This window comes from Nomascus leucogenys, unplaced genomic scaffold (assembly GCF_006542625.1).
Source record: "Nomascus leucogenys isolate Asia unplaced genomic scaffold, Asia_NLE_v1 000769F_99896_qpd_obj, whole genome shotgun sequence".
Classification (NCBI taxonomy): domain Eukaryota; kingdom Metazoa; phylum Chordata; class Mammalia; order Primates; family Hylobatidae; genus Nomascus; species Nomascus leucogenys.
The window spans coordinates 12123-38211 of NW_022096696.1; the positions used below are offsets into that span (position 1 = coordinate 12123).

The 26089-nt window shown below is 40.5% G+C and overlaps 1 long non-coding RNA gene and 1 pseudogene across 1 annotated transcript; both read right to left on the minus strand.

Annotated features, from left to right (window-relative positions):
• Window positions 1-5993, minus strand: LOC101176525. Its single transcript, XR_001115112.2, has 4 exons — window positions 5077-5993; window positions 3625-3811; window positions 716-802; window positions 1-460 (listed from the first exon to the last, which is right to left on the minus strand). It is a non-coding gene; the product is annotated as an uncharacterized LOC101176525 (long non-coding RNA).
• Window positions 5994-7135: 1142 nt separating this feature from the next.
• On the minus strand, window positions 7136-24286 carry LOC115834020 (annotated as a pseudogene).
• Window positions 24287-26089: the final 1803 nt, after the last annotated feature.

Consider the following 26089-nt stretch of genomic DNA (forward strand, 5'->3'; position numbering starts at 1 on the left):
TAACATTTTAAAGAATTGTTTATTACAAATGAGAGGAAATGCCAGCTAAAGTCAAGGGAGTTGAACAGTTTTCAGTTTTCCCTGCCAATCTAAACCACCAGTGCCAGTTAGGACTACTCAGTGAGGAGTGCAGAGCAGGAACCCAAGCGTGTTGTGATGTCAAAAACAGCAGTTATTTTATATCATGGGTTTTGAATCACTGATAGTCTATTTTTGCTGTTGCTTTTTATTGATATACCAGAAATAATGTTATTTTTTAAATGTTTCATGTTCTGAATGACCTGTTCTTAATACTTTATACTTTCCTCTTTAGAGCGGTCTTCATTTATTTCCCCAGAGGTGTAGATGAGGTGATTGTTTATAGAACTTACATCTTTAAATGCTCTCAATCGTTGGAGTGTTTGACGTTCTTGGTTGATCCATTCTTTTTTCTTTTGCTCCTTTTTATCTTGTCTCTTTTCTATATTTAAACAAATGTATATTGGTAAATTGCTCAACATTACAAAAAATGTCTTGGCATACAATAAAAATGTCTTGACAAAGAAAGAGGCTGTACCCCAACATTACCACCCCAAGGCTGCGCCCAGACAGCAGGCCTGGAGGCGAAATGGCTGACAGCTGCAGGTCCAGGGCAGCGCAACTCCAGTTTCCACAAGTCTAGGCCCGCGTGTCACACTACACAAACATAGAACATTTTCCTTCGGAGGACGCTCACCATCTGAATACTGTGATGCTGACGAGAGTATCTTATGCTTTCTTCAGCCTGTTGCAATCTGAGCCGATGATTTTCTTTGCACTGATCCTGGTGGAATAATACAAATCACCTACATGGTTTTTAATATTACCCTGGTATAGCATAAAAGGTTAAAAGAAGAAAGCACTGCATTTGGGCATAGTGTAAGGCATTCATTAATATTAGTTCTGGCGTGGCCCAATGGTACTGTCTTCTCCACAGTCTATGATGAGAGTTGCCTGGCTGCTTATGCAAATAATTTGTTCCCAGCAGAGTGCTTTAAGAGATGAAAACAATCCGCCAACCATGAGAGGACATACAGGCAGCCCCCATTCTTAAATGGGATGTGTCCCAACAATGTTTTAATGTGATTGTTTTAAACACATTTCCCCATAACATTATGAATACTAATTACGTTTCCAAGCATACCTACAAACGCAGAGCAACCTACAAATACCTGAAAAATTGTTATAACTGTGTTTTACCTGTGCTTAACCACTCACTATACCAATATATAATATGCTATATGTACATAAAATCCTTAATCTATGTAAAAAATAATACAGTAATACAGATAATACTAACATTTATTGAGTAGGATTTAGCTTCAATGCCAAGTACTTTTCATGCTTTATGCTACTTTATCTTCACATGAAATTTGTATTATTACCACTACCTTTTTTTTTTTTTTTTTTTTGAAACTGAGTTTTGTTCTTATTGCCCAGGCTGGAGGAGTGCAATGGCGTGATCTTGGCTCACTGCAACCTCCACCTCCTAGGTTCAAGCGATTCTCCTGCCTCAGCCTCCCGAGTAGCTGGGATTACGGGTGATAGACCGTGCCTGGTCTATCATCCTCTTTTAACAGAGGAGAAAACTGTGAGCCCAAAAGAGATTTAGGTAATTTGCCTAATGTCACATGGCTACCTAAGTGGCCAGGCTGTGATCTGAACCCAAGTTAAGAGCTCACCTCAACTACCATTACATTAACTGAATGCCTTCCAAATTCCAACATTTCCAGAATCAGTGGAAAGAGCTCCTCTAAATGGGATAGGGGGAGTGATTATATCTTGAGAGTGAAGGTTAATGCTCCAAGTCTGGATAAGAGAAGGCACAGGAGCATTTTACATACATATACATATAACACTGCCAAGGAGGTGGAGGCATCTCTTCATCCACAGCACCATGGGAGTGCCAAAGGAGACTCCTCCTGGGGCTCATGGGTTTTCTGAAATGTGGAGCAAAGGGCAAGTGCCTGTATATCTTCAAATCCTCTGAGTAACAGTTCCTAAATCCAGAAGTATAATTCTTAAACACGAACATGCAAAGAATATACTCTTCTAATGAAATTTTTTATTTTTATTTTTTATTAGAGACAGGGTTTTGTTCTATCACCCCAGCTGCAGTGCAGTGGTACAATCATAGCTTACTGAAGCCTCAACCTCCTGGCCTCAAGCGATTCTCCTGCCTCAGCCTCTTGAGTAGCTGGGACTATAGGTGCGCACCATAGAGATGAGGTCTTACTGTGTTGTTCCTGGTCTCGAACTTCTGGCCTTAAGTGATTCTCCCACCTCAACCTCCCAAAGTGCTGGGATTACAGGCATAAGCCACAGCACCTAGCCAAGTTTTTTTTAAGTATTTGTATTTACATGGAAGAGTATTTAACATTTTTATAAGCTACAAAAGTCACAATTTTCATGTTTTCTTAATTCTAACAAGAAAAGTATAGTAGGCTGGGCACAGTGGCTCACGCCTGTAATCCCAGCACTTTGGGAGGCTGAGGCAGGTGGATTGCTCAAGGTCAGGAATTCAAGACCAGTCTGACCAACATGGTGAAACCCCATCTCTACTAAAAATACAAAAATTAGCCAGGCATGGTGGCAGGCGTCTGTAATCCCAGCTACGCAGGAGGCTGAGGCAGCAGACTCGCTTGAACCTGGGAGGCGGAGGTTGCAGTGAGCCGAGATCACGCCACTGCACTCCAGCCTGGGAGACAGAGCAAGACTCCGTCTCAAAAAAAAAAAAGGGAGAAAAGTATAGTAAATATGAGTAAGTACATATAAAAGTCTGTATAAAAATGATATATAGAAGCTTCCTTTTCTGTCAGAAAAAATTACATTTCTTAGTGTTATCTTTTTATGTATTCATGGATTTTTAAAAATTAAGAAAAAAATCACCAAATACAAGGTCTGAGGTGAGCTGAATATTGTTATCTGTAATTGTTTTGTGTACTCAATAATTTACGGTAAAATATATTTAGAATTGTTATAGTTGGTTATTAGAAATAGAGTTTCTACCTATTGTGGTTTTTAAAGTACCTGTGGTCCAGGGACGGTGGCTCACACCTGTAATCCCAGGACTGTGGGAGGCCAAGGTGGGCGGTTCACTTGAGGTCAGGAGTTCAAGACCAGCCTAGCCAACATGGCGAAACCCCGTCTCTACAAAATATACAAAAATTAGCTGGGCGTGGTGGCGCGTGCCTGTAAACCCAGCTACTTGGCAGGCTAAGGCACGAGAATTGCTTGAACCTAGGAGGCGGAAGTTGTAGTGAGCCAAGATCATGCCTCCGCACTCCAGCCTGGGTGACAGAGCAAGACTCTGTCTCAAAAAAAAAATAAAGTGCCTGTGTATGCAGTGGGCATTCAACAAATAGTTGTTGAATGAATAAATTAAAACCTTGAGATTTGCTAAATGCTTAAAACCCAAAAGAAAAAATAATATTTTTAAGAAAAATATTTAAAATCATTTTAACTATAGCCATGGATAAGTACATAAGCACACAAAAAATTAATCACTGTGTTGGTAAAAACCTTATTTCAATACCTCTTTATCCTTCATACAAGAATAAATCTCTGGAAGAGAAAAGAAAGGAAAGCTGCTCTGAGTGTACCTACCTTTCTACTCTGGAGAGAAGCTCTTTTGACAGAGATCCTGCCCCGTTTAATAGACTCCAGCTGCTGGCACTGCCTTCTGAGTTCTTTCACTTCCGAATTCTTATCGTCCTGCAGCCCCACCACAGTCAATGACTAAGTTCCTCTGGACTTTCACATGGATCGTAATAGACAACTTCATCCTGTTTTTCTAAAAATGTATTAATGATTGTTTAAAACATATTTTATTATTTGTAAAAATGCACTGAATTTTTTTAAATGTAAGGAAAATAAAGATCACTTGTAATCCCACCACTGAGAATCACTATTAACATATAAAAAATGTATGTGTATAAATGTAATATACATCTACACATGTGTATATATACATGACTATACACATGTATGTAAGTAGCATGTCTGTATATACATGTAAGTAGTATATGCATGTATATATACCTATATAGACATACGTATATATACACGTGCACACACACATACACATACTACTTACATAGCTACACATATCAATGGAGTTCTAAAAGAACATTTTCCATGGGATGGAAATAAATTTTTAGGCCAGGTGCGGTGGCTCACGCCTGTAATCCCAGCACTTTGGGAGGCCAAGGCAGGAGGAACACCTGAGGTCAGGAGTTCAAGACCAGCCTGGCCAACATGGCAAAACCCCGTCTCTACTAAAAATACAAAAACTAGTTGGACACAGGGGCATGTGCCTGTAATCCCAGCTACTCAGGAGGCTGAGGCAGGAGAACAGCATGAACCTGGGAGGCAGAAGCTGCAGTGAGCTGAGATCGTGCCAGTGCACTACAGCCTGGGCAACAGAGCAAGACTCCATCTCCAAAAATAAAAAAAAAAATTTAAAAAGATAAATTTTAATGGCAGCATAGTATTCTCTAATTTAAGCAATCCATGTTGTTAGGCTGTTCCAATGTTCCATTATTATTCATTTCACTGTGATGAACATCTCTGTATAAATCTTTGTGTATACTTTTTATCACTTCCTTAGCAGATAAGTAAGGATCTTGATACTTATTGCCACATTGCCCTCCAGAAAGGCAACTTATATTCTACCAGCAATATATTATTAAGATGCCTTAGTGATACTTAATCTTGATTACATATTGATTTTTTAAAAGTCATGCTTACTGTAACAAATTCAAACCCTCCCAAAGTACATCAAATAAACAGTGAAATTACATTGCTCCTTCCCCAAACCTTCTGAGTCATTCTCGGAGGAAAAACATTACGAACAATTTGGCATGCATCCTTCCAGATTAACTTCTTTTTTTAATGTAATTTTTTCCCTAAATATGTAAAATGCTTATAACCTGAAACTACTGAAAAAAATTCTGAATACTCAGGATTAAACTAAAAGTTCAGGATCTATGTGAAGAAATTTATTAAACTTGGAGGAACTTTAGAAAAAAAGATTTAAATAAATGGAGAGAGACATACCATGTTCTTGCGTAGGAAGATTCAAAATCGCAAAGACCACTATTCTCCCCAAAGTAATCTCTAATTTTAAGCAAAATCACAATCAAAATTCCAACGAGTTTTTGTTTTGAACTTGATTCTAAATTTCATCTGGAAGAATAAAGAAGTGAAAATAGTCAGAAAACTTGTGAAGTAATGGGGAGATACTTGCCTTACCAGAACCTAAAATGTGCCTCCAAGACAGTCATGGGAGCAGTATGGAGCCAGCAGCAGAAGCCACTCACGAACCAATGGAGGAGAACAATATAGAAACAGACCAAAGTCAATCTAATGTTTAACTGGAGAAATGTTAAACATTTAGGGAAAACGTTTCTAAAATCAGTGATTGGGACTGCTTAACAATTTGAGGGAAAGGTTCAATTCCTACCACAATCAAAACAAATTCCACCGGGCTAAAGAATTAAGTGTTTTAAAAAGCAACATCATAAACATACTGAAAGAAAACATAAGTATATATTGACATAATTTTGGGATAGGAGAATATTGCCAGACATAATACTAAAAGCAGAAGCCACAGGGGAAAAAATTGATAAATGCAACTTCATAAAAATTAAATATTTCTCAAAGGCAAGAAAACGCAAATGACAAGGAGAGATTATTTGCAACATATGACAGACAATAGAGGATATTATTCTTAATGTTGAAAGGAAATATTCCAAAGAAAAATGGACAAAGACTATGAATAGGCATTTCATAAGTACAAATGGCTTGTAAACATACAAAATTTTGCTCAATATTAATTCACAATTAAATAAATGAAAATTGGAAGACTGTCATTTTCTCTGTCAAGTAAGCAAAAATGCAAAAGAATGGCATGAGTCTGGGAAACATACACACTCATATTCTGCTGATGGGAGTGTCTTTTTTCTTTTTTTTTTTTTTTTGAGACAGAGTCTTACTCTGTCACCCAGGCTGGAGTGCAGTGGCGCCATCTCAGCTCACTGCAATCTCAACCTTCCAGGTTCAAGCGATTCTCCTGCCTCAGCCTCCCAGGTAGCTGGGATTACAGGCACCCACCACTACGCCTGGCTGATTTTTGTATTTTTAGTAGAGACAGGGTTTCACCATGTTGGCCAAGCTGGTCTTGAACTCCTGACCTCAAATGATCTGCCCCCCTCAGCTGCCCAAAGTGCTGAGATTACAGGCGTGAGCCACCACACCCAGCCTGGGAGTGTCATTTTAAATGTACAACCTATCTAGAGGGCTACGTAGTATGAAATTTAGAAATCAGAAAATAATACGGAGGTGAGGAAAAATGTATCTCAGATGATTGTTGTATTGTTATGTAGCAAAACGTAAAATATGCATTGCCTTCGACCCAATAATTCCATCCTTAGATATTTATTCCAAGGAGATAATCTGTCCTATACTCAGACATGTGTAAAGGAAAGTTCACTACACTGCTGTTCAAAACAGCGGAAATTTGGAAATCACGGTATATCCATATAATGGAATACTATGCAGGCATTAAAATTTTGATACTTTTATTATTTCTGAAATAGTAAGACAATTATGTATTAAGTGAAAAAGAGACTATTATGCATTGTATGCCTGTGTCAAAATATCTCATGTAACCCATAAATATATATATCTACTATGAGCCCATAAAAATTAAAAAATTTTTAAAAAGATGTTACTGAACTGGTTATGTAGTTTTGGTTAAAAAGTTATATTTTTATATATCAGCATATTTTAAAATCTACAAAGTTATAAAGCAAATTGTTACCACTAAGTATCTTTCTTTTTTTTTTCTTTTTTAGACGGAGTCTCGCTCTGTCTTCCAGGCTGGCGTGCAGTGGCATGATCTTGGCTCATTGAAACCTCCGCCTCCCGGGTTCAAGCCATTCTCCTGCCTCAGCCTCCCAAGTAGCTGGGATTACAGGCACGTGCCACCACACCAGACTTTGTATTTTTAGTAGAGACAGGGTTTAGTATTTTTGTACTTTTAGTAGAGACAGGGTTTCACCATGTTGGCCAGACTGGTCTGGAACTCCTGACCTCAAGTGATCTGCCTGCCTCAGCCTCCCAAAGTGCTGGGATTATAGGCCTGAGCCACTGTGCCCAGCCAACCATTAAGCATCTCTAGATGATGGGATTGGGGTAATAATCATTTTTCTTTCTTTGTTTTGCTATGTGCTAACAATGAATATATTATTTGAATAATAAACCACTGAAGGAAAACTTTAGGAAATTTTCAGATGTTACAGTTTACAAAAAGTAATTGATAATATGGTCTGTATTTCCTTAAATTTATTAACATTGTAATCTGTATACTTAAATATAAACTTTACTTTTTATAAGTCTTTTAAGAGAGTCCAACTGTGTAGTAAGCAGTATTTCTTCGTTTTTTAATATCTCAAATTTAACTTCATATAGTTCTAACTGAATTTCATAAAATTGTATTTCTAATTCATCTGCAACATTTATATGCTTTTCTTGTTCTGGAAGATCTTCCATCTTATTTTCATAGAAAAAAGAAAAATAAGTTAAAATAAATAGTTTATTAAAAACAAACTTTAGAAGCATTCTAGCTATTTTCTATTCCTTGTTCAGTACTAAATATAAAAAAGCAAATAGGAAAGAAACACTTTTTCATTCCATCTAGTGATGCTAATACTTTATCTCATCCTTGAAACAGAGAAAAACATTTAGGTTTTGAGAAACATAAATGGCAATGAGGTATTATTATGTATTGCATATTGGTGTCCCCCCAAAATTCATATGTTGACACTCTTAACTCCCAATGTGATGTTATTTGGAGGTGGGTCCTTTGGAAGTAATTAGGTTCAGATTATGTCAAAAGGATAGCACCCCCATCATGGGATTAGTGCCCTTATTAGAAGAGAAAGACAGGGATCACCTTCTTTCTCTCTAAACATACACACAGAAGAAAGGCTATATGAGCACTCAGTTAAGAAGGCAGCTGTCTACCAGACAGGAAGAGGATCCTCACCGGACAGTGAATCTGCAGGCACCTTGATCTTGGACTTCCCAGCCTCCAGAACTGTGAGAAATACATGTCCGTTGTTTAAGCCACCCAATCTGTGATATTTAATCTTGTTATAGCAGCCTTAGTCAACTAAGACAGGTGTTTACAGTGTTTTCTGTTTTAAAGTCATAAGATTATAGGAAAAAACTTAAGTGTCTATGATCCTTTGGTGAAGTATCTCTTTGATTATTTTAAAGCTGTACTGAAAACATTGCTGGATTGATTTTCAAGTACAGTACCCACTTCAATACTGGGCTCAGTGTTACTATAAAGTGAATCCTACAATATGGTATTTTGAAACTCTTAACCAAAGGAAAACTTTATGTCTAACCTTCCATAGAAGATGGTGTTGGAATAAGTGAAGAAAAGAAGCTCTTTAACAATGCCTGGAAAGAAAAGTGCTATCTAAAAATAAAGGTGTGCTTTACCACATGGTCTCACTTATAAGTGGGAGCTAAGTAGTGTGTATACACAGACAGTGTGGAATAACAGACACTGGAGACTCAGAAGAGTAAGAGGGTGGGAGGGGGGATGAGAAATATTTAATGGGTACAATTACATTATACAGGTGATGATTACACTAAAAGCCCAAACTTCACCACTACACAATATATCCCTGGAACAAAACTGCACTTGTATCATTTATACAAAATTTTTAAAAAATAAAAGTGGGGCTGGGCACGGTGGCTCACGCCTGTAATCCCAGCACTTTGGGAGGCCGAGGCGGGTGGGCAGATCACAAGATCAGGAGATCAAGACCATCCTGGCTAAAACGGTGAAACCCCGTCTCTACTAAAAATACAAAAAAATCAGCCGGGTGCGGTGGCGGGCGCCTGTCATCCCAGCTACTCAGGAGGCTGAGGCAGGAGAATGGCATGAACCCGGGAGGCGGAGCTCGCAGTGAGCCAAGATCGCGCCACTGCAGTCCAGCCTGGGCGAAAGAGCGAGACTCCGTCTCAAAAAATAAAAAAATTAAAAAAATAAAAAATAAAAGTGTATTTTTAAAACAAAATTACGTTTATTTTTGTCTTACCTTTCCCTGAATTCCGGCTCTTTTGTGATTGAAACACAACTCTTTTGCTCTCATGAGTTGCAGAGTCTCTTGAGCATTAGCTTAAGTTTTTCCAACTTGGTAATTGCTGTGGCCCAGGCAGCCTGGCCAAATCTCTTCACATCCTGTACCATTTCTTTCTGCATTCCTGTTGGATTATAAAAATAAAATATAATTATACCTCATTAAAAAGGGAAACACTGATCATGAGCTAATCCTTTTTTTATTGCCTCCATACTACCTGCAGAACATCTTTTTTAAAAGAAAGAAATTTTGTTTTATTACCTTTTTTATTATTATAAAAATACATGGTCATTAATATAAAGTTTTAGGTATTCAATTTTTAAAAGGACAATAATAAGTCATGATCTCATCTAGTTGAGGCAACTGCGTCTTGTATTTTGGCACACTTGCTTCCATATTGTTTCCATGTCTAGCTAGACAGACATGCTCATATGGATAGTTTGACCAAAAAACCAGGATCATCATTCTGCTTTGTATCTTGTTGATTCTGCACAATATATCAGAAACTCTTGCCACTCATAAAAAAAAAAATCAAGAATCATACTTAATAGCTATGTAGTTTTCTCTTTTATGAATGTACCATAACTTAACAAACTGACAGACATTAAGTTGTTTCCTATTTGGTGTTTTTATCAACAATTATTTAAGACTGAAAAAAAGTCCTTCACCCAGCCCACGAGCCCCTGCATGGTCCAACCCCTGCCTGTCTTGCCAGCATTTTCCCTCATACCACATTGTCCTGCACTCTCTGCGATCCAGCCCCGCAGGTTTTCTGTAAGCTCCTATTTGCCAACTTCCCTCAAGCCAGGGGACCTTTGCCAGTGCTATTCCTTCTGCCCGGAACACTCCTCACTTTTTCTATTCTCTCAACTTCCACTTACCCTTCAGATACTGGGGCAAGCGCCACTTCTCAGAGTGCTTCAGTGACCACCCTGATCAAGCCCAATTTCTCTCTCACAGACCCTCAGAGCCCCATGTCTCTCTTCTTTGTGCCATTTATTGTCACTGCCATTTTCCATGTGCTTCAGTGAATAGATAAGTAAGATTTCTCTACCTTCACCAGACTGTACAACATCTCTTAATGCTTGACATTGAATTCTCATCACCTAGAAAACACAGTGCCTAGTGCCTAAGAGGGACTCAAATGGTATTTGAATAAAATGACAATCAATTACATGTATCTGCGTATAGCATTTTTTGGATTATCACCTGCTAATGCTTTTACTGTCTCCTGAAAATAATTCACTGTGATATATTGAATAGAGACGACAGCTTCTTCAGCCCGTCTGGTGCATTCTTCAGCTTCTTTCTCCAGGGCAACTACCCTTCTAGGACCTAGATCACCCTCATCCAAGGACTTCTACAGACAGAAGGGAAAATTGTCTTAGTAAGAGCTAATAGTTATGTAGAACCATTAGGAAATTGAAAGGAAATTGGTTACATGGATTAATTTAACTACACTACTACTCAGTCAATTAAATTTCCATTCATTCAGCAGTCCCTTACTGCGTATGAATAAGGCTCTAAGCTGAGCACCACCTGGAAGACAAAAGGACACTCTGGGACATAAAGGGGAAAAAAAAACCGATCTTCACTTCACATGCCTAGAATAACTTTTTCTAGAGAGGAATGTTGTCAACTTATGCTTCTCTCTATTAATAATAATACACAATTGTTTAAATGAGTGATCTGTGTTGTCAAGCACTCAGCACAGGGCCTGGAACACAGCACTTAAGTGTTAGCTGTTGTTATTGTTTCTTTTAGGGATATGTAATATAATCACCTAAAAGACAGTATCTGTATAGTCATGCTTATAACATGTACTGGTATTGGATTGAATGTTTGGGTCCCCCCAAAATGCATATGTTGAAGCCTAAATCCCCAGCATGATGGTATTTGAAGATGGGGCCTTTGGGAAGTAATTAGGTCATGAGGGTGGAGCCCTCAAGAATGGGATTAATGCCCTTATGAAAAGGAGACACACGATCTCTCTCTCTGCTCTTCACCATGTGAAGACACAGCAAGACAGTCATCTACAACTTAAGAAACTGGCCCTCACAAGACACTGGATCTGCCAGCACCTTGATCTTAGACTACCCAGCCTCCAGAACTGTGAGAAAAAAAGTTTTGTTGTTTATAAGCCACTAATCTACAGTACTTTGTTGTAACAGCCTGAACTAAGACATGTACTGCTATGTCATCCAATATGCAATTTTTCTTCTACAAAGCATAAGAAATATGTACAAGTTAGCCGACAAGGAATTACAAATCAGAACCATAATGAGATACCACTTCACACCCACTAGGATGGCTGTAACCAAAGAGACACACAACTACAAGTGTCGGTGATAATGTGGACAAATTGGAACCCTCATTTACTGCTTTTGGGAATATAAAATGATGCACCCACTTCGGAAAACCATCTGGCAGTCTTTCAAAAGGTTAAACATTGAGTAATCATAGGACCCGGCAATCCTACTTCTCAGTACGTACACAAGAGCAATGAAAACATATGTCTACACAGAAACTTACATACAAACATTCATAGCAGAATTATTCATGATAGCCAAAAAGTGGAAACAACCCAAATGTCCATCAACTGATGAATAAAATGCAATATATCCATACAATGAATATTACTGAGCAATAAAAAGAAATGAAATCCTGATATTTGCTATAACATGGATTAGCCTTGCAAACATTGTGCTGAGTGAAAGGACCATATATTGAATAATGCTGTTGCTATGTCCAGAGTAGGGAAATCCAGAGAGACAGAAAGTAGACTGGTGGTTGCCCAGGGTTGAGAGTGACTAATGGGTACAGGGTTTCTTTTGGGGGTGAAAATGTCCTGAAATTACATAGTAATGATCATTGTGCAACTTTCAATATACTAAAAATCACTTAATTGTACATCATATATATATATATTTTTTTTTATATATATATATAAAATCTGTGAATGGTGTCTTAAAACAGCTGTTAAAGAAAGGAAAAATATAGACCAGGTGCAGTGGCTCATGCCTGTAATCCCAGCACTTTTGGAGCCTGAGGCGGGCAGATCACCTGAGGTCAGGAGTTCGAGACCAGCCTGACCAACATGAAGAAACCCCGTCTCTACTGAAAAAATATAAAATTGGCCTGGCCGGGCATGGTGGCACATGCCTGTAATCCCAGCTACTCGGGAGGCTGAGGCAGGAGAATTGCTTGAATCCAGGAGGCGGAGGTTGCAGTGAGCCAAGATCATGCCATTGCACTCCAGCCTGGGCAACAAGAGTGAAACTCCATCTCAAAAAAAAAAAAAAAAAAAAAAAAAAAAAAAGAAGAAAGCAAAATATATGCAAGAAGTAGACTCTCCAAATAATAGACTTTCTTTTTTTTTTTTGAGACGGAGTCTTGCTCTGTCGCCCAGGCTGGAGTGCAGTAGCGCAATCTCGGCTCACTGCAAGCTCCACCTCCCAGGTTCACGCCATTCTCCTGCCTCAGCCTCTCCGAGTAGCTGGGACTACAGGCGCCCGCCACCACGCCCGGCTAATTTTTTTGTATTTTTAGTAGAGATGGGGTTTCACTGTGGTCTCGATCTCCTGACGTTGTGATCCGCCCACCTCGGCCTCCCAAAGTGCTGGGATTACAATCGTGAGCCACCGCGCCCGGCCTCCAAATAATAGACTTTCAAAATAATGAACAGAACAACTTTATCCACAGGTTAGAGTGGCATGAGTTTCATCTAAATGTGATACTATTTTTATGGTACAATCATCTGGCAGGGCTCGTGAGATTATATGTGGAAAGATGGCCTAGTGCACGGGGCAGAAATCAAGAGATCTCTCAGGTGTCTTCTGCTTCCTGTTGTTGAGACCCAAGGCAAGCTATTTAACAATTCTGGACTGTAGATTCATTTGTAACACTGGAATAAGAATGCCTTTTCTGAATGGTGTCACAAGGTTGTTTGATGGCTCAATGAGGCAAGAGCAATAACAGCATTTACTAAAATTTAGGTTACTGAATTACAATCTAGGGTCCTGCTATTTAAATTTTCATCCTATTTTAAGAAATCTGCATGAGTCCTTAGAGGAAAACAAACTGAAGCAAATAAACATCACATCAAAAACAATTCATCAGGCTGGGCGCAGTGGCTCACGCTTGTAATCCCAGCACTTTGGGAGGCTGAGACGGGTGGCTCCCTTGAGGTCAGGAGTTCGAGACCAGCCTGGCCAACATGGTGAAACCCTGTCTCTACTAAAAATACAAAAAAAGTTAGCTGGGCATGGTGGTGCACACCTGTAATCCCAGGTACTCAGGAGCCTGAGGCAGAAGAGTCACTTGAACCTGGAGGAGGTTGCAGTGAGCCAAGATCGTGCCACTGCACTCCAGCCTGGCTGACAAAGAGAGACCCTATCTCAAAAAAAAAAAAAAAAAAAATTCATTGCCAGAAAAAACATTTAACTCTTTAAAATCTGTAGGAATCTTAAGCTATTAAGATGACCAACGTAAATGTCTTCATTTTCTATCAACTTAAATATAAATTCAATATTTAAACATAAGGGTGAACTAGGCATAGTGGCTTACGCCTGTAATGCTATGCTTTGGGAGGCCGAGGTGGGCCGACTGCTTGAGCTCAGCAGTTAGAAACCAGCTTGAGCAACATGGTAAAACCTTATCTCTATCAAGAAATAAGTAAATAAACATAAGAGTAAACCCAAACGAAGTACAGAGATTGAACATTAAGTGTAAATAAAGAAATAACATATGACAAATAGTAAATGTGATAAAATAAAAATTAAAAAAAACCCCAAAATATCAAGCTTACATAAAATTGCAACTTCTCGCATAGCCCTAAATGGCTGCAATAAGTACTGGAAGAATATGGTTGCCACGGTACCTAATTCCTGGTACACTTCATCTTCCTCTTGGTAAACTTTCATAAATGCTACCATGGTGTTGGCTTTTCCGTGTCCTTGAATAACCTAGAAAGCAAATGTGAATAAAGCTCAAGTCAGGACAGTGTAATACATATCCAACGAACAAAACTAAACAAAAGAAACCTTCATGTTCTCAACTTTCAATATATCCATTTAAAATATTGGTTAAATATGAAAATGTTATCCTCCTCCATCAAAAATGCCCAATAAAACAAGAATTGTTAAGTAAATTATGATATATCCATGGCAGAATATTATTACTGTAGTCATTCAGCACTGTGCTTCTGAAGATTGTATAATAATATGGAGACTTTTGGCCAGGCACCGTGGCTCACGCCTGTTATTCCAGCACTTTGGGAGGCCGAGGCGGGTGGATCACTTGAGGTCAGGACTTCCAGACCAGCCTGACCAACATGGAGAAACCCTGTCTGTACTAAAAATACAAAATTAGTTGGGCGTGGTGGTGCATGCCTGTAAATTTAGGTTACTGAATTACAATCTAGGGTCTGAGCTACTGGGGAGGCTGAGGCAGGAGAATCGCTTGATCCCGGGAGGCGGAGGTCGTGGTGAGCCGAGATAGCGCCATTGCACTCCAGCCTGGGCTACAAGAACGAAACTCCGTTTCAAAAAAAAAAAAAAAAAGGAGACTTTTATAATTAAATGGAGAGGCAGAGTACACTATGCACTAAGTATGCAGCAAAAAGGACCCAAAAGAAGGTTTGAGGTTGTGGATATTTTTTCATTTGACTTTTCTGACCGTAAAGGTTTTGTGAGGCTGTATTCCTTTTTAAAAGCTCATAAGGGCCAGGCGTGGTGGCTCACACCAGTAACCCCAGCACTTTGGGAAGGCACGGCAGGCAGATCACGAGGTCAGGAGATCGAGACCACCCTAGCTAACACTGTGAAACCCTGTGTATAGTAACAATACAAAAAATTAGCCAGGCGTGGTGGTGGGTGTGGTGGGTGTCTGTAGTCCCAGCTACTGGGGAGGCTGAGGCAGGAGAATGGCGTGAACCCGGGGGGACGGAGCTTGCAGTGAGCCAAGATGGCGCCACTGCACTCCAGCCTGGGTGACAGTGCAAGACTCCATCTCAAAAAAAAAAAAAAAAAAAAAAAACCTCATAAAACATTACAGAGCTGTCTCCAAGTACTTTGGCATGTTGATTCTCTGCTCCAGGTTAATAGTCCCATGAAGTCCTTAGCAGTCAACTCATTTACAGAGCCTCAGCTGTGGTTCCAGTCTCTGCTGGTTATTGCTTGTGCTGCAGGGCAGACAACAAACTAAACAGTGTATAATCTAGGTGGGCTGATTTGGTTGGAAGTTATTTTACTCCCACAAGAAGAGAAATAAAATCAAATAATATAGATGTTTTTCAACCAATACATTCTTAAATTCTTCTATTTCCATCCTTCTGCTTAAGGATAAAGTGATCTACTTTTCAGCTGTATTTTTTATACAGGTAATAATATTATGGTTTTTTTTTTTAAGTGAAAGCCTCACTGAACAAAATTAAAACACACACGCAAAAGTAAACTTAAGGCAAGTGATACATTTCAGCCTTATTTCTTAGACTATTCAGAAAAATTACAGAGTCAAAACATTCAGCTTCGTTTTATATATCCTAGCAATGCTAGCAATTGGTCTAATTCTAGATTCAACTGCTTTTCTATTCTAAATATAAAGTAAATATTAAAATTATATATTTGGACATGTCTTGAATTTTAGCTTCCCCTCTCAACCCTCATTTTTGAATTCCAGATAAATATGTGAACTACACTAATGTGAACATCTAGCTCAACAGAATGAACTACATTCATGCTATAGTACCACAGAGTGAACTTAAATTTGGGAAAACTAACTTTTCTGATAGTAACTACAGTAAAATACATCATATAAATGTTCAATTTTAAGGAGAAACCACCTATCTCTGTGAGAAACCAAGTGTTTAAAAAACAAGTCTGATACAAAATGGTACCATTTTTGAAACTCCCCTATGGGTTCCTCATATCTTAAGGTGAAAATGATGAAGTTGAAGATCAAAAGCTGACTGGTCTGAAACTCCCCCGTGGTTTCCTCATATTCTAAAATGAAATCAACACATGTTAAGTGGGTGTGTAGACATTTACACATAAAGCTCAGAGTATGAAAATGACCCCACTAACAAGCTCCTTTTATAAAACCATTTTAATTTAGAAAGCTTATTCTATATTTAGCTTAGGCTGAATTCTTCTTTTCACCTCCCCTTCCTCAAAAGAATGCACAGAAAAATATCATTCAGGTTAATAAGAGCAGTGAGCTGAGACTCCAGCCTGGCTCTCCTTAGTAAACTGTGGGTGTGGATTTAGAAGGCATATTTTCTCCTAAACCCTTCTATGAACATGTACTTCCCCGTCCCCTTAGGTTCAGTAAGTTTACCACTCAAATAATTACTCTCTCAAACTACCTCCTTCAAGCTTAAAAGGACACTAATGCGGTTATTCTAAACTGATGAATAAAGTTCACTTTCTACCGGCTTTCAATTTGACCAAGTCTGTATTACTGAAAACAAAACACCCTAACTCCTAAAAGCCATTTCTTCCTTTAAACCATTTTATCCCACTTGCGATGTCCCCTCATACACAGACTTGGAATTGTTTACATGTAGTCTGTGGATGGCTTGTTTTCAGTTTTGCTTGCAGTATTTCTGACATTTCCCGTTACAACATCCTGCTCTGCCAGCATCTTCAGGGCAAAGGTTGGGGGCCTAGCCCAGCTCCCAGCTGCAAGTACACTAGGCTCTAATGTCACTTGTCCTCTCTGCAGGCCCTGCCGGAGCTCCCCCCGGTTTCCCGCAGCGGTCCCGCGCAGGTGAGGGCACCGGGGAGCCCGTGGCCTTCTCCGCCCGTGGCTCCTCCCCATCAGCCGTCAGCCAGGGCTCTCCGCGCCGGGGGAGCCTCTCACAGGGTCCCAGGCCACCGAAGCGCGAACGAACGCTGGAGGCCCGGCCTCGCTTACCTGACGCAGCCGCGCGTCCGCCTCGATCCATCACGCGCGCAGGGCCCGCTCCCGAAACTCGCGCCGGCTCTCGCAGTCGGCCGCGCGGCCCTTAACCGCGAAGACCGCGTCGCGCACGGTGGCGCCGCCGCAGCCGTGGGCCTCCGTGCCCAGGCAGCGCTCCAGCTGCCCGCAAAGCTCCTGCAGCGCCGCCTCGCCGGGGCCCGCGCGCCAGCCAGAGCAGCGCCCACAGCCCGAGCCCCAGACCTCAGGCCCCGCCGCCGCCCACGTCCAGCTCCGGCGGCAGCCGCGGGAAGCAGCGTTCCAGAGGCGGCCACAGCGCCGCTAGCTGCTGGCGCGCGCCGAGAGCCAGCCGGCCCAGCTGGACTGGGACACGGCGGCCTCGGGCTTGGGCTCGAGCTCCAGCCGGGCCCCCTCGCGCCGCTGCCGTTGCTGCGCGGTGGTGCGGTCGGGACAAATCACAGCGAACTTGTCCTCCGCGCCGTTCCAAGCCACCAGGAAGCGCAGCCGGTGCCTCTCGGGATCGGCGAAGAGGCCCTCCCGGACCGGCGCCCAGCCCTCCGGGCTGTCGGGCTGCTAGTCCTCCACGGCCGTCGGCGGCAGCGGCCCTAGGGCTCGGCGGGCGCGGGCCTGACCTCGTCGCACCGCCTGTCAGGGGACAGTCCCAGCTGAAGAATTTTTCGCTCCACAATTGGTATTTTAACAATATGAATGAAAAAAAAACTCAGCTGTTTTGATAGAAATAATAAACATGCCTAGGAATCATCTTCTTGAAGGGAGAGGAGGGTCTTGTTGAACTTGAAAAAACTAAATAAGCAAAGTTGATACATAAGGACACCTTTCTCTTTACCCTTACCTATTCTTCTCTTTTTTTTTTTTTTTTTTTTTTGAGACGGAGTCTCGCTCTGTCCGCCAGGCTGGAGTGCAGTGCCGCGATCTCGGCTCACTGCAAGCTCCGCCTCCCGGGTTCACGCCATTCTCCTGCCTCAGCCTCTGGAGTAGCTGGGACTACAGGCGCTCGCCACCACGCCCGGCTAATATTTTTTGTATTTTTAGTAGAGATCACTGCACCTGGCCCCTAGATGAATATTTGAATAAAAGTTGTATGTATGATGATAAAACAACAAGAAACTGAATTTTTGCAGAAAGTAAAAGTAAAACTTGTCACTCTTTATATAGGCAAATCAGAGACTACACTTGAGGTTTTAGGAAAGACATCAGTATGTTCCATATAAAATATGTACTGGGACCCCGTCAGTCTTTTTCACCATATAATATCAGTGTTTTTTATAGTACCTGGGATGGCTGGGCGCGGTGGCTTACGCCGTAATCTGAGCACTTTGGAAGGCCCAGGAGGGAGGATCACGAGGTCAGGAGATCGAAACCATCCTGGCTAATACGGTGAAACTCTGTCTCTACTAAAAATAAAGAAAAGATTAGCTGGACGTGGTGGTGGGCGCCTGTAGTCCCAGCTACTCCGGAGGCTGAGGCAGGAGAATGGCGTGAACCTGGGAGGCGGAGCTTGCAGTGAGCGGACATCGTGCCACTGCACTCCAGCCTGGGCGACAGAGCGAGACTCCACATCAAAAAAAAAAAAAAGTAAGTACCTGGGACATGATATGAACTCAATGACTATTTATTGAATGAATTAATTGAACAAGTTTATGCAAGAAACTGACATAAAATGAAACATTGTCTTCTTATACCATATAGTGTATACAAAAGCTAAGTTGGTACAGAACCTGTATTCTAACATGATTAAATTTGAGCCAACTCGTTTCTTTCTTAAGAATTTACAAGTTTATAAAGAAATCAGGACCTGGGAACTGAATCATTAATGGAAGATCTCAAAGGCAATATTCTTTTCATTGTAATTAATATTAAATCATTAATAATAAATAAATAATATTTAGGTTCCTGAAAAAAATGATTAAATTGAACATCAGATAGTTTGCATTTATATCACACTGTACAATTTATATTTTTTATGCTGCTTTACTGTAAGATTTCACTGAAAAAATACATCTTACGATTTCAAGGTAAGGTATTGAAATATGCTTTTTTAAAATGTAATGCTATATTAGTGATTTTAAAATATGAAAAAAATGTGTGGGAAATACTAGAAATGTTATTTGAAATTGGGTTTGCTTTTTTTTATTTTATTTGCCAAACTGTGAACAATAGCCTTTATATATTTTCTATTTTTCTGGACTTGATTCTTAGGAACTTTAATTTTGCACTTTTGCATTCCTCTATAAATGTTAATGTCTTGGCCAATGACATTTTTCTAGATAAATTCAAAAGCTTAACCTAAGTAATGTAATGGTGGCATTTATGAAATTGACTTCTGGTTCTCTCTTTAAATTCTTTTTTATTGTTTATTTCTATGGCACCATTACACTATGCTATCACATTCTTCTTGTTTTATTCCCCATGTTTAAAAAGCTGTATATTCTTTGCTGAATCTTAAAGGTCACTTTGAAACCTGAAGACCATGACTGAAATACAGTGAAGATTAAAGATAAAAAGGAGAAGAAAGGTTAAATTATAAAACCTCTAATATCATTACTCATATATATGATATACACAGAGATACATCACCTAGGTCCTCCCTGAGAGCTGTGTCAGTAGACAGGACTCAGCTGTGAGCCCCTTCAGACGTCACCTCAGCTGCAGAGCTTCCCCCTGCCTAAGGTCCTGACGTTCCCAGTTGTGGCGCATAGCCAATGACTGATTGAAGTGAGGCAAGGAGGCAGGTGAAAGAGGTGGGGAGGGGACTTGGGGCCTATAAAGACTCAGTCATGTCATTGCAATGTGAGAGGATGCCAGTGGGCCATTTTATCTTTAAAGTCCCCTGTGAGATGAGCCAAAGCTGTGGTCCAGGACTTCTTTTCAGCCCAGCTTTTTCCCTTTCCCCCAATCCAGCTTCCTTCTTCTCCTTTTCACAGGTAGTAATCCAAGGGCACTCCCTAGTATATATCTCCATGTCCAAATCTGCTTACTAGAGAACATTGTATCATGAATGATACCATTCTTCAGAAATATGGGGCACTTTGAGTGAAAGGAGTGGAACGGTATGGAAGAACAGCTTTGGTAGAGTAGTTAGAATAGAAGCTACTCTACATTGGGTTGATGCATGAATGGGACATTAGGAAGTAAAGTAGCAAATTGAAAACTCCTTTCAAAAGAAGAGAATTAGAAAAGGGTCAGCAAGATAGAAGTTGGGGCCCAGCTGTGATGGATCACGCCTGTAATCCCAGCACTTTGGGAGGCTGAGATGGGAAGAACACTTGAGGTCAGGATTTCAAGACCAGCCTGGTCAATGTAGCGAGACCCCATCTCTTTACAAAAAAATGTAGTTGGAAGCTAGAGAATAGCATAACAAAAAAGAGGGTGATTTTAGAAGATAAAAGGGCCCACTGGAGCTCTCTCACATTGGAATGAAGTTCTGAAATTACCCTCTTTTTGGTTATGTCATTCTACCTCAATCATTTTGCCTCAATCATGTTTACAGGCAAAATAAGAGATAGAGAAGTGGGAAGGGCTGAAGGCAGAGATGTGAGACACAATAACAAATGGGGAAAGATACAAGATATAATGAAAGGCATGAGCTAGATCAATTCTACAAGTGAAAAATTATATTTAGTTAAGAGGAAGGATCACTCGTCACCCAATTATAGGTAAGTTTATAGGAGGGTGGGACTGGCTACATAAAGGTAGGTGATACTTTATGTCCTTATTTTCATTAAAGAGAATATGTCATTTCCTGAAAATGAAAGATGTGGGTTTGAATAGAGAGTTGGCAAAATTTGGTATTTATTTGAAATCGGCATTTATTTGGGAAGATAATATAGGGTAACTAATCCACTTAGATGATAAATACTTATTAACTATAAACTATGTACCAGGTACTTTGCTATAATATAAAGGCAGTGGAAAAACCAAGATTCAATCTTGATTTGACATCCTTAACATTTACAGTGTCGTGGTGGAAACTATGTAAAGAATCCGGTGTGATAGAAGGTGGTAGATGCGGAAACAGGAGGTTTAGTAAAAGCTCCAGGACACATTGCTGATACATCTAACTCAGGATCAGGGCATTAAAGAAAGCATCACACTCTCCCTCAATCTCTCTATTCTGTCTCTTGATCGAATCCTTTTAACAAAGTATCAAGATGGCCCTCAGCACTAAGGAAGAAGTGTTATTTGAAAGCATGTGTTTGAATAGTTGCATTTATCTAAACAGAATTTTTCACTCCTGTGTGGATTTGGCTTGGAATTGGTGTATTCTGGCATTCCATGTTGTAAAGCACTTTTTTTTTTTTTTTTTTTTTGAGACGGAGTTTCACTCTGTCACCCAGGCTGGAGTGCAGTGGCGCGATCTCGGCTCACTGCAAGCTCCGTCTCCCGGGTTCACGCCATTCTCCTGCCTCAGCCTCTCCAAGTAGCTGGGACTACAGGCGCCCGCCACCACACCCGGCTAATTTTTTTTGTATTTTTAGTAGAGACGGGGTTTCACCGTGGTCTCGATCTCCTGACCTCGTGATCCGCCCGCCTCAGCCCCCCAAAGTGCTGGGATTACAAGCGTGAGCCACCACGCCCGGCCAAAGCACTTGAGGTGCTTAAGAGATATTTGGTTGGCCGGGTGCAGTGGCTCACACTTGTAATACCAGCACTTTGGGAGGCCGAGGTGGTTGGATCACCTGAGGTCAGGAGTTCGAGACCAGCCTGGCCAACATGGTGAAACCCCATCTCTACTAAAAATACAAAACTTAGCTGGGCATGTTGGCAGGTGCCTGTAATCCCAGCTACTCAGGAGGCTGAGGCGGGATAATCCCTTGAACCTGGGAGGCAGAGGTTGCAGCGAGCCAAGATTGCACCACTGCACTCCAGCCTAGGGAAAAGAGCAAGACTCTGCCTCAAAAGAAAAAAAAAAAAAGAAGGAGAGATATTTGGTAAATAACTGAGGCAAAGGTGGAAGAAAATAGTGTTCTACAGGAGGTGAAATAATGTGTGAAGAGAAAATAAAAATTTTAAAGGACTAAAAGAATCAGGTATTGAAGTCAAAGGTGAGAGGGCCACTGGAATTCAAAATACAATGTGAATAACTACAGAAGATGTCATCATTCCTGATGAGGCAATGAATGTGGGTGCCTAAATTAGAGTAGAAATACATGTTATTGAAGATAAGGAGATCAAAATGTGTAAGGCCAAGGTGTTGAATGTATTTTGCACAAATGCGCTAACGTCACCCAGAGTGTTGGCAGGGGGAAAAAACATCTGATGGCCTGTAGCCAGAGTTTTCCTTAAAAATGCAGACGTGTCCTCCTGGAAAATAGATGTCTTTGAAAAAATGAAGGAAATTAGGGTCTCACGGCATGAATCTCATGGAGATGGTGAAGGACTGATTTGAGAGCAGCCATGCAGAGTTAGGACAATGCCAGCAACATCTGACCCATGTACATGAAGCTCCAGATAACTTAGGTGATTCTTTTAATGCAAAAGGCAACACAGTGTGAATTCCTGAGAGACTATTTATCTTTTATATTCCAGTGGTTAGAATGGAATAATTCACTCATTCAAAAGGCTTGCTGGATATCCTCTATTTCAGGGCTCTCCAAACCCATACTAGTCTATGGCTGTTAGGAACTGGGCTGCACAGCAGGAGGTGAGTGGCGGCTGAGTGAGCAAAGCTTTCTTGTTTACAGCTGCTCCTCATGGCTCATGTTATCCCCTGAGCTTCTCCTCCTGTCAGATCAGCAGCAGCATTAGAGTCTCATAGGAGCATGAACCCTATTTTGAACTGAGCATGCAAGAGATCTAGGTTGTGTGCTCCTCATGAGAATCTAATGACTGATGATCTGTCACTGTCTCCCATTGCCCCCAGGTGGGAACATCTAGTTGCAGGAAAACAATCTCAGGACTCCCAGGGATTCTATATTATGGTCAGTCATATAACTATTTCATTATATGTTACAAAGTAATAATAATAGAAATAAAGTGCACAATAAATGTAATGTGCTTGAATCATTCTGAAACCATCCCCACCACCACCAGGTCTGTGAAAAAAATTGTCTTCCACAAAACCAGTCCTTGATGCCAAAAAAGTTGGGGACCACTGCTCTATTTCTCTTCACTACTTAGAGAATCTGTTCTTCCATTCATGATCTACAAGGATTAAATGTTTCAACAGTTCAAGTCTTCAAAATATGTTTTTTGTAAACTTGAGTTTTTAGAAATCATTCACAGTATCCATGTTATATTTCATTTGCTTCAATGCCCTATATATTTCCCTTATAATGTTCTTGAATATACTTTTACAACTTCAGTAACTTTACCCTTTACTGAATCTCAATCTGTCTCTCAATTTCTCTCTCTCAGCAAATCTAAACAAAAGAGAAACATATCGACTTGTGCTATGGTCTAAATGTTTGTGTCTCTAAAATTCATGTGTTGAAACTTAATCTCCAATGCAATAGTATTAAGAGATGAAGGCTTTGGAATGTGACTGGCAGAGCCCTCATGAATGGGATTAGTGCCTTTATAAAAGAGGCCTCCAAAATCTGCCTAGCCCCTTCCACCAAGTAAGGACACACAGAAGTCACCATCTATGAAGTAGAGAGCAAGCTCTCGCCAGATACCAAATCTGCTGACACTTCAGTCTTAAACTCCCACCCTCCAGAACTGTGAGCAATAAATTTCTGTTTTATAATTGTCTAAATTATCCTGTCTAAGGTGTTTTGTTATAATAATGTGAATGGACTAAGACAACTTGAAAATGCAAGGTACCACACCAGTAACAAGGAAAACACTCATGTTTTGTAACATTTATTTTATACCAAAGATATGCCAATTACTGTATACAAATATATGCCAAATGTTAGGTGAAATACTTTACATAAATTATATTAATCCTGACAACAACCTGAAGGTAGATACTGTTGTCTGCATTTATAGATGAGGACGTGGGGCTTGCTAAATGGCAAAGCTGGGATTCAAACCCTGCTCAGTTGGACTCCCATCAGGCTGCTCTTAGCCTGGTTATATTTTGAAGAAAAGAAGTTCAGAAACTTATCCATAGACACGGCCAGGTAGGGCCAGAGTCCAGACTCAACTGACTCTCAGCCAAGACCACCTCAACTCTTCCATTTTACCTCTAGCCTGAACAGCTTAAACATTTTGTCTCTTGCCATCTTATTAGAATACATAATGCCTGTAATGATGGGACCCACATGATATAGCACGTCAGCACTCTGGTTTAAAAAAACTGAAATGTAGGCCGGGCGCGGTGGCTCACACTTGTAATCCCAGCACTTTGGGAGGCCGAGGTGGGCGGATCACGAGGTCAGGAGATCGAGACCACGGTGAAACCCCGTCTCTACTAAAAATACAAAAAATTAGCCGGGCATGGTGGCGGGCGCCTGTAGTCCCAGCTACTCGGAGAGGCTGAGGCAGGAGAATGGCGTGAACCCGGAAGGCGGAGCGTTCAGTGAGCCGAGATCACGCCACTGCACTCCAGCCTGGGAGACAGAGCGAGACTCCGTCTCAAAAAAAAAAATAAATTAAAAAAAAAACTGAAATGTAATTTAAAAAATAATATTTTAAGTTCTGGGATACATGTGCAGGACATGCAGGTTTGTTACATAGGTAAACGTGTGCCATAGTGGTTTTCTACACCTATCAACCTATCACCTAGGTTTTAAGGCCCCCATGCACTAGCTATTTATCCTGATGCTCTCCCTGCCCCCAGCCTCCCGATAGGTCCCAGTGTGTTTTGTTCCCCTCCCTGTGTGCGTGTGTTCTCATTATTCAGCTCCCACTTACAAGTGAGAACATGCGGTGTTTGGCTTTCTGTTCCTGTGTTAGTTTACTGGGGACAATGGCTTCCAGCACCATCTATGTCCCTGCAAAGGACATGATCTTGTTCCTTTCTATGACTGCATAGTATTCCATGGTGTATAGGTACCACATTTTCTTTATCCAGTCTATCATTGACGGGCATTTGGGTTGATTCCATGTCTGTGCTATTGTGAATAGTGAAGCAAAAAACAGACGCAATAGGAATGCTTTTACACTGTTGGTGGGAATGTAAATTAGTTCAACCATTGTGGAAGACAGTGTGGCAATTCCTGAAAGACCTAGAACCAGAAATGCCATTTGACCCAGCAATCTCATTACTGGATATATACCCAAAGGAATATAAGTCATTCTATTATAATGAAACATAATGTAAAAATACCTCGAGTCTATTTGTATTTTGGTAATATCTGAATAAAACATAAAATATTATGCACACTTCTTTATATCCTTTTATCCATATCTCTCTTTCTTTAAATCCTTTTGTTTAAAATTTGTCATCACCTCCTGTCTATATATACATATATACATATTTCCTTTTCTGGAAGAAAGCTCACCTAGGCCTTACTTAAATGCATCTTCTCAGTCTTTACCTACCACCCCTCCTGACTTTTTGTTCCAATTTCCTCTTATCATTGTATTGATGTGGACATAACGAAAGAGAATATCACTGTCAGCCACCAGCAGTGCCTTTTCAGAGAAGAGCGATGGGGAAGAAATTGAGCAGACAAAGCCAGAATCCCCATTAGCACACAGAAAGAGGGAGCTCAGGATAACCACATACATTAATAATTCTTGTCCCCCAAAGGGAAGCTCTGTAAAATAAGTTGTATTACATCTGCACATAGCAGTACTTTAAATATAACTCTAGCTTAAGTATTTTAAGCATCTCCGTGATATGAACCTAAGGGAATAAACTCCATAAATCAATATTTATAAGTTCTGTTCACTTATTTCTTGTGGTTTCAGCCACTGATTTCAGAATATGCATGAAAAATATATTTCTTCTGAATATTTGATTTCATGATCCCAAGTAGACACATCTCTGTACTGGGTTTCAACAAGTCCACAAAATTAAATACCTACTTTTAGCCAGCTTTGATTTTCACAAGTTTAATTCTGACATTTAGTGATATACA